Here is a 7,667-nt window from a genome sequence, read left to right on the forward strand (position 1 = left end):
ATGAGTTTTTGTTTTCAAGTCGGGCCCTGGGAACCTTTGGCCTGGCTCAAAAAGCAGAATGGGGGAGTGTGTTCGGGTAAATTAAGAACTGCCAGAGCTGATCCGTCCCGTGTAAAGGTCTGGGTAACGCTTCCACATCCCTCTCCCTGCTAGGGCCCCTTGCTTGTCTGTCTCTGCCAAGTAGCAGAAGTGCTAACCTGTGTTCCTGGCTCGGCCAGAGATTTCCAGGCCAGTTCTGCAGCACTGAGGGGTGTGGAGAAAGGACTGAACGGGCTGAGGCCTGGCCCTGCCCAGTGCTAAAACTCACCTGAGCGGGCGTGGCAGTCTCTGCCACACCTAGCCCTGCAGCAGCAGACCCTCGGGATTGAGGAGCGGAGTCGTGGGGGCAACCCTGGCCTGGGCCAGTCGCGGGGCGTAGAATTACAGTGCGTTGGAAGAGAGGGAGGGCAGCAGAGAGGGGTGACGCTCATACACTAGTCCCAGAGCTGCCCTGGGGCTCCTGTCTACCTTCTGCAGAAACCGGGAAGTGAACAACGGTGAGTCCCTTCCCTACCATGGGGGAATATCAGTCACGGTGAAGTAGGGAAGGGATTGCTGTGCATGGGGGGGAGAGGGGAGAGAGCGGAGGCCAGAGGTGGTGATACTGTCCCTGGGCTGCAGCATACGAGGAGTGGGATCCCCCCCTCGGCTGGCCCATTAGGGATGACTGACCTGCTTTGCTTTGCAAACTCAGCAGAACTGAGCAAGTGGAGAGGAAGCAGCGGGGCTGGGCTTCCCCCGGCACTGCTCCTGGGGCCGATCTCTGCTGGCTCTGGCTGCGTCCAGCAAGGCAGAAAGCTCACTGGAGCGGTGCTTAAACTTCACTGCTTATTAATTGCAGTTTATCAAGGCGGTTAGACACGACGGGCAGAGCGTGTGCTGTGGCTGAGGGGAAGCTCCACCCGTTCAGCTGGGGCCTCCACATCGCCTCTGGCTGGACTTGCTGCAGTACTTTGGAAGTGAACTCGGCACAGGCGGCGCCCCCTCCAGGAGAGCAGCATTAGAGCAGGGCAGGAGGAGAGGACCCATGGCCTGGCCAATCTAGGGTCCCTGGGCCATCTACTCTAGCCCCGTGTCTGGCAGTGGCCAACACTGTGCGTGTGTGTCCATCCAATGACTTGGGCCCTTGAGTTGTCCTGATCACCCGTGTGGGTTCTGGTAGCCCCGAGCTGTCGCTTTCAGCCATGGGACCTCTGCCGTGCAACAGCTGAGTGTCTCCTCTTCCTGCCAGAAGATGAGTGTGACGGGTTGGATCACAGAAACCCCCGTGGGAGCTGCCACTTGATGTGCCCAGACTACTTCGACCCCTGCTTTCCCTGCCAGCTCAGGACTCCAGCACCCTGTCTTGCTGAGCCAGACATGCCCGTCTGCTCCAACAAACACCCAGGGGCTGAATGACTTGCCCCAAAGCTGCAGGTTTACCTGCAAGCAGCTCACAGAAGGGTTCCTGTCTTTAACGCTCAGCTGCCCAACTCCCAATGGGGTCTAAACCCAAATAAATCCGTTGTACCCTGTATAAAGCTTATACAGGGTAAACTCAGAAATTGTTCGCCCTCTATAACGCTCACAGAGAGATATGCATGGCTGTTTGCTCCCCCAGGTATTAATACATACTCTGAGTTAATAAGTAAAAAGTGATTTTATTAAATACAGAAAGTAGGATTTAAGTGATTCCAAGTAATAACAGACAGAACAAAGTAAGTCACCAAGCAAAATAAAATGCGCAACTCTATGTCTAATCAAACTGAATATGGATAAGATCCTCACCAGTTCCAGAATGTTCCCTTTTACAGACTAATCTCCTTTTAGCCTGGGTCCAGCAATCACTCACACCCCTTGCACACTGTCCTTTGTTCCAATTTCTTTCAAGTATCCTCAGGGGTGGAGAGGCTCTCTCTTTAGCCAGCTGAAGACAAAATGGAGAGGTCTCCCTGAGGGTTAAATAGACTTTCTCTTGTGGGTGGAGACCCCCTCCTCACTCCTATGCAAAGTCCAGCTCCGAGATGGAGTTTAGGAGTCACCTGGGCAAGTCACATGTCCACGCATGACTCACAGTTTTTACAGGTAGCGTCCATTATTTACATGCTACCTTGAACGTCCTCAAGTAGTCTTCTTATGTGGATTGGAGCATTCCAAGATCCATTGTCCTTTGAGTGTTTCTTGATTAGGTCCTTAATTTCAACATTCCTTTCTCCAGGAACTGACCAAATGCTCTACTAAGGTTATCTAGAAATCAAGCCAGTACACAGCCAACATTCATAACTTCAAATACAAAAATGATCCATGCATACAAATAGGATTAATACATTCAGTAGATCATAACCTTTGAGATATGTTACATGGCATATGTAGCATAAAACACATTCTAAGCATATTTCCAGAAAGCCTTATGGGAGGTACTGTCCCAATGCAGACACCCTATTCACGGGTGAGCTGGGCTGCTACCGCCACCTCTCTTCAGGGCTGGGGGTGGGTAAGAGTAGCAATGCCTCCTGGGAACTGCATCACAAACAGCTCTAGAAGCAGGCTCAGAAACCCCACTCCTGCGAGCTTCTTGCTTCTCCGTCGCATGCCTTGCACTATGGGCCTGACGTCCATTGCCCCATCTGCTCTAGGCAGCCGCTGCCCCTCGCCCTGCATGGGCTGCAGTTTGGCTTGGCTAGCTGGGATCTGGCCTCGAGTCCTGGCCTCCCACACTTGATCCTACACCCAGTGCTTCCTGCCTCTCTGTTCCAGAGGCAGGTGGGGGCCTGGGGCGCTGCTGACGGGATGGGAGATGGGCCTCTTCGCTGTGGCAGGTGCTTGCTTCGCTGGGTCCTGCCCCTGGCTCTCAGCTGTGCTTCTGGGCCAGGTGGCAGTGAGTAGCTGCACCATGGCGGGGAAGAGGCTGGGTGTGAGAAATGTCGTTGCTGGGGGAGATCAGTGGAGTCACCGTAGCCTGTCTGCTTCCCCACCGCGGAGCCAGTCAGCCCCGGCTCCACCCTGTTTGCTGCTTAACTAACACAATGAACTGCATCTCGGGGAGAGCGTCCGCCCTGGCTGGTAGAAAGAGCCGTGCTCTGACTGCACAGCCATGGCCCATCCTACGCTGTGTAACCAGAACACCCTGTGATGCCTGGAGCAGGGAGCTGGGCCCAGCCCTGTGCACCAGGGCACAATGCCGCTCGGTCTGGGGGCCCTTTCAAATGGGGGGTGGGGGGAACTGCCACTTTTGCTCCCCCGGGGCAGCCCTGCAGGCCAGTAACCGCCCCATTCGTTTCCCCGTTGCTGTTCAAACTTGGCTGCCTGGCCCTGTCGTGACTCAGGTATTCTCCGCTGGCTATTTGATCCTTAACTATCGTTCAGTAAAGCACAGGGACAGCACCCCAGCCCTGCTCTATCCCCTGCGCTCCAGGCTGCAATGTCTCCTCGGCCTGGCAGTTACTGATTGACCCCCCCGGCCCCCATCATTCCTGGGCCCGTCCCCAGAATCCTCCCAAAGCCGAAAGCACAAGAGCCTAGATTTGGTGTTTGTCGCAGTTCTGGCCCCCCTACCTCCCAACTCTGCTGCTGCCCATCAGTCCCAGCCCGTATATCTCCTGCCCCCACTCTCCCGCCCCCACTCTGCGACTGCCCCTGCGTCCTTGCACCCTCTGCTATGCCAGGCCGCCAAACCCCATGGAGGATCAGAGGCACAGACGCGCCCCAGAGACTGGAATGAAAGCGACAAATTCATTTCATTTCTGATCTAAATGTGGGAGAGCCTGCCCTGCCCTGCCCTCCCACCCGCACCCCTTTTGCTCCCTGCCTCCCCAGGCAGGAGTCCAGTCCCAGCGCCGGCAGCTGCTCCGGCTGGGCTCTTGGCCAGACGGAGCAGCTCAGACGCCCTGCGGGCTGGGAGCCCACACCCGGCTGCATGTGTGTGCGCCAGGCTCCTTCCGTGACCTTTACCCGCATCATCGCTGGCAATCCTAGGAGCTGCTGGGATGCTTGGGCCCAGTCCCGGGGCAGCAAGCGGCAAAGCCACCAGCACGGAGACCCAGCACCGAGGGGCACTTAGTGACGGGGCCCAGGGAGGGAGGGTGAGGAGCCAGCAGGAGGAAAGGGAGCAGGGCCAGACCTGGAGTCTGCAGGGCGATAGGGGCTGGCTGCTTTCTGCCCCATCCCCCGGGTCTCCCCCAGCCCTTCCTTGGGAACCATCAATTCTGGGGGCTGCCGTCCCTCCTGGTGAGCTGGGCTGGGGAGACTGGATCCAGGAGGGAGGAGGGCGGGCTGGGAAAGGGCCATGGACAGGGAGGCCCAAAGCAGCTGTAGCCCATGGGTCATTCCCAGCGCCCCCTCCCCAGCTCAGATCAGCTCTGCTGCATTGGGAGCCTCCAGCGTGTCAGCTGGACTGGGGGCTCTGCCCCCCTTCCCAGGTAGCTCTGGGGAGCGGTGGGGCAGGGAGCGCCAGGGCCTATGCAGGGGGCTCCCCGGCCGGGCAGAGAGAGGCTTTTCTGTTAGTTCCCCAAGGCTGATTGGTGGAGAAGTTGCTCAGTGTCAGAGGCTCTTCTGCAAACACCTGGCCCACCCCATGTCAGCAACAACGGGGCCCCTTGGCTCCCAGCCTTTCAGGGACCCTTAGGAACGGGGCTGGCAAAGCCCTGTTAGCTCTTTGTAGTCCAGCCCTCCCAGCCGTACCAGGAATCTCCTTGTGTTACATTCAGCAGGGCCCCATCTGGGATCAAGGGACGGGGGCTTCCCTGGAGTCGCTTTCACAGCCTGAGCGATCACCATCTTCCTGGTACCCAGCCCAGCAGCCCGCAGCCCCAGCAGGCTTTTCAGATGGGTTCTGGATGCTACCCAGGGGGCATTGCTGATCGGAACGGTCCCTGGTGGATAACAGCGAGTACTGGTGGGTATTTCTGGGTCAGGGTGGGTACTGATCGGAACGGTCCCTGGTGGATAACAGCGAGTACTGGTGGGTATTTCTGGGCCAGGGTGGGTACTGATCGGAACGGTCCCTGGTGGATAACAGCGAGTACTCGTGGGTATTTCTGGGCCAGGGTGGGTACTGATCGGAACGGTCCCTGGTGGATAACAGCGAGTACTCATGGGTATTTCTGGGCCAGGGTGGGAACTGATCGGAACGGTCCCTGGTGGATAACAGTGAGTACTGGTGGGTATTTCTGGGCCAGGGTGAGTACTGATCGGAACGGTCCCTGGTGGATAACAGCGAGTACTGGTGGGTATTTCTGGGCCAGGGTGGGTACTGATCGGAACGGTACCTGGTGGATAACAGCGAGTACTGGTGGGTATTTCTGGGCCAGGGTGGGTACTGATCGGAACGGTCCCTGGTGGATAACAGCGAGTACTGGTGGGTATTTCTGGGTCAGGGTGGGTACCAATGGATGCTGGTGGGATTAATACCCAGTGGGTAGAGTACTGATGGGTGGTGTTATTGGTGGGATACAGAACTGGTGGGCAGTGGGGGGTACTGGTGGGTATCTGGGGTAACAGTGGATGTGTTACCCTGTGGGCATTTCAGGGCTGGAGTTCTCACCACCCTGACTCTCCGGTCGTTCCCAAAAGGTCTTTGCGCTTCCAGACACACTCTCCCCTGAAGGGCCTGGGGCTGATCCTTCCCCTTCTAGGGTCCCCCTCCTCCCTGCCCCATGAGTGATCAGTCATTCCATTAACCCCTTCACTGCTGCAGGCCGGGCCATCCCACAGTGCCATCTGCCAGGAGGCTCCCGCTCCCTCTGGACGATCTACCCCGAGGAACCGCTGCTGGTGCACAGGGACAGCCGGGGAGCAGCAAAGGGGTTAACGAGAACGACGGGGTTAGGAAATTCCCCTGCTGCCCCCACCCAATTAGAGCCCGCGATCATTCCTGTCACCCAACGAAGTGGTGGCTAGGCCGTAATCATGGCAACGTAACAGGGCTTTGCACCAGCCCGGGAAGTGCCCCTGGGACGTAACTCTTCAGGGGCCTAATTCTCAGCAGTCCCACTTGGGGGGCAGGTGCCCAAATCCCCGTCTGTATTGGCAGCAACGCTGGTAGCGGCAGGCCCCCTGAGTTGGGGTGTGAGTGGCAGTGGGACCAAGGCCTGGACCCTGGGTGTGGATTCCAGCCAGCGCTGTGCTGACGGCCCTCGGATCACATGGGCAGCTTCTCCCACCCTGCCCTGCCAGTGACGGGGGACGGCAGATGCCACCCTTATCCCTCCGAGGCCTTGGCATCTGCACCGAGACAATGGGATGGGGGCCAGATCACTGCAGTGAAGGGCTTGAGAGCTACACAGGGACAGGGCCGCCAAGAGCGGGTTCGGGCCCCGGTGGAAAAAAATTTTCAGGCCCCGCAGCAAGGGCGGACCGACTAAACAGGGCTGACGAAGGGGGGGAAGCCGGGGCCCGGGTCTCCTTCCAGACCACCGGGCCCCGGTAATTTGTACCGGCTTCCCCCCCCTCTTGTCGGCCCTGCATGTAGATAGTGCTAGAGAAGAGCAGGCCGCTGGGGGTATAATTATTTGATATATTTGCTACATCGGCATGTCGGGCCAAGCCAAACGGTGGCGTAACTCCCTTGAATACAGGGCACAGTTCTGGTTCTGCGGCTGGAAATCCGCAGGGAGGTGGGAGTTTATCCCGCTTCCCTAGCAGCTGTGGTTGCCTCTGTGACCAGCCCTAAGTCTGCACTGGCCCTTTCCCAGCATGCTCGCTGGCCCTTTAAATCTGGGAGACAGGCGCAGCTGTTGCCCTTAGGGTGTGCTTTGGTTTCCCCGGTGCAGAGAGATTGCAGCTCCTTGCCTTCCTGCTCGTGAGTACTTGGTGTGTTTGTATTGCTGTTGTCTCCTGCTTTGCAGCCTCTCTCCAGCGCTGTGCAAAGCTGGGGCTGCATGTGGGGGCTGATTCATGCCTCCTTTTGCTCTTCGTGGCTCCAGACCTGTGCCCCATTGAAACCGATGCCTTAGCAACAAAGGGCACTGGTTCCCCAGAGCTCTCTGAGCCCTGAGGTTGCAGAATTGTTTCAAACCACAGCAGGTCTCCTGCAGGGCCCTGATCTTCTCCTGGTGCCTTTCACTGGGTGGTTTTAACAGGGCTGCACTGGTGGGGAGGTGGACAAATCCCCTGAGTGGTTCTAATGGACAAGAGACTGGCTTCCGCCGGAGAGCCATGCCTGCTGGGGACTCCATGGGGTCCTGGGATGGTGCTGGGGTAGGGTGCCATGTGGATACCAGACTTGGCCGTTCTTTGCCTTTCCCCTGCTGGGATCTATCACCCCCATTTAGCAATGTGGGGAGGACAGGGTGATGGTGAGCTAGCGAGCTAGGACAATAGCCCCTTGGTACCACAGCCCCCCTTGGTATGGGGCCCAGCTTCCAGCTGCAGCACAGGGCCCGGGGTGTTTCCGTGTGTGGAGGAGGTTTCAAAAGAAAGGCGAAGGCGTCGAGTCCGTCCCAGTTAATCGCCATCTCGTCTGCCATGCTCGTTCTCTGCCAATCTTCATTTTAAATCTTAATCCCGGATCAGGGACCCGGGCACTTGGCAAGGCACCTCTGGCCATTCCCCACTGTGGCAGAAGAGAGACAGGAGTGGTCGAGAGCACTCTGAGGGTGGGGGGTGCGACTCGAGCTCAGCCCCCTTTCAAGGGAGTCTGGTTTCTCCCC

The sequence above is a fragment of the Chrysemys picta genome, chromosome 25 (assembly GCF_011386835.1).
Source record: "Chrysemys picta bellii isolate R12L10 chromosome 25, ASM1138683v2, whole genome shotgun sequence".
NCBI classification, from domain to species: Eukaryota; Metazoa; Chordata; order Testudines; family Emydidae; genus Chrysemys; species Chrysemys picta.